Here is a 1660-nt window from a genome sequence, read left to right on the forward strand (position 1 = left end):
TATATATATATATATATATATATATATATATATATATATATGCTTTTTTTACATAATCTATGACTAAGCCTTGAAATACCACATGAACATCTCTGCCCACAAAATTAGATTTCATACATATTTAATTCACTAAATACAATTTACCCTCCACCTGAATAACCACATAATTAATTATCAACTCCCCCAAGTTAGCAGCTTTTACTTTATTACACATTTTAATTATATGTCAGTGTTATCAGAATGCTGGCTGCTTTACATGACTAACATTTTATTATGAAAAAAAAAAAAACCATACCCTTAGATGAATAAAATTTCTAAGACTAAATGCCATGTCCCCAAGGATTCATTCCATGTGCTTAAGGCAACATTCTACTGTGACAGATGACAATATATTAAAAGCAAGTATTTCAGTTTTAGTAAGTGGTGCCTTTCTTTTGAGCTATTATATCATTTCATTTAACTGGTTTTTCTTGCTTGGGTGAGAATTAAATCAGTCATGCAAAACACATATTTTTACTTGGCTTGTGTGACAAAGCTTATATCATATTTTTAAAAAGCTCATTTTTTTCTTCAGATAGGCTAAATTAGAGTTTCTTCTTGCATTCCTTAAAGGAATACATTATGATAATAATACAAAATGTAGCAAACCAGTTAGGAAATGTAGACTGTGCCAGAAACGACAGCTATTATAAATCTGTAGTGTTATGTTCTGATTTTTAAAAATTTTACCATGTACTGAGTTTACTTTGAGACCTCAACATTTTTAAAACAAGATTTTTTTAGTTTTAATTATGTGTGAGTGTCTGTTCTGTATATGCATGGAAGTGCAGGCACCTGTGAAGACCAGAAGAGGGAATCAGATCTCCTAAAAATAAAGTTACATAGTTTCATCGAATGAATGGATGCAACTGACAGAATGTAAGTCCTCTCAAAAAGTACTACATGCTGATCCATCTCTCTAGAACCTCAAATTTCAATTTTTTTATCTTAATTTTAAGTTTTTGAGAGCTCCGTATATGTGTACTCTATTGATATTATTTCTCCTCCCCTTCCTTTCTTCAACTCTTCCCAATCTCCTCCACTTCTCAAATTCATGGACACTTATTCTTTAAGTATTATTATTATCATTATTACCATTATTACATATATGAGCTTATAAATTTATAAATATAACCTGTTAGGTTTCTTTACTGTTGCTCATATCTACATGAATTTAGGTATGACTGCTTGGTATAACTTATGAGGGAGCCTGAGCCTGTTGCAGGCAATGACATGAGTCTTCCTCTCTCAGCAACACTTAACTGTTACAAATAATATGTAAAAGAATTTTTTTTTTTTTTAGAAAATATCACAGAATTGGACCACTATAGAAAGAAAAGCACTACTACTTCAAGAAGGATTTTAAGCCAGTTAAAATTTTATTTATGTTCTTATCATCACTTAGAAATTAACAATGCTAAATAATTAAAGTTTAAACTAGGTTCACTCATTATTGTACTATGAAATGATGTGAAATATAATTTAGGTGTGAAAGTTTCATTTTAAATTTTTGAATGTATTTTGAAACAACTGCCTGTCCTTCATTATCCCCAGAGTTTAATTCATACTAAATAAAGGCTTTAAGTCACCATGATAGATCACATTTGCATTTTCTATTTTT

The sequence above is a fragment of the Grammomys surdaster genome, unplaced genomic scaffold (genome assembly GCF_004785775.1).
Source record: "Grammomys surdaster isolate TR1022 unplaced genomic scaffold, NIH_TR_1.0 61, whole genome shotgun sequence".
In the NCBI taxonomy this organism is placed as follows: domain Eukaryota; kingdom Metazoa; phylum Chordata; class Mammalia; order Rodentia; family Muridae; genus Grammomys; species Grammomys surdaster.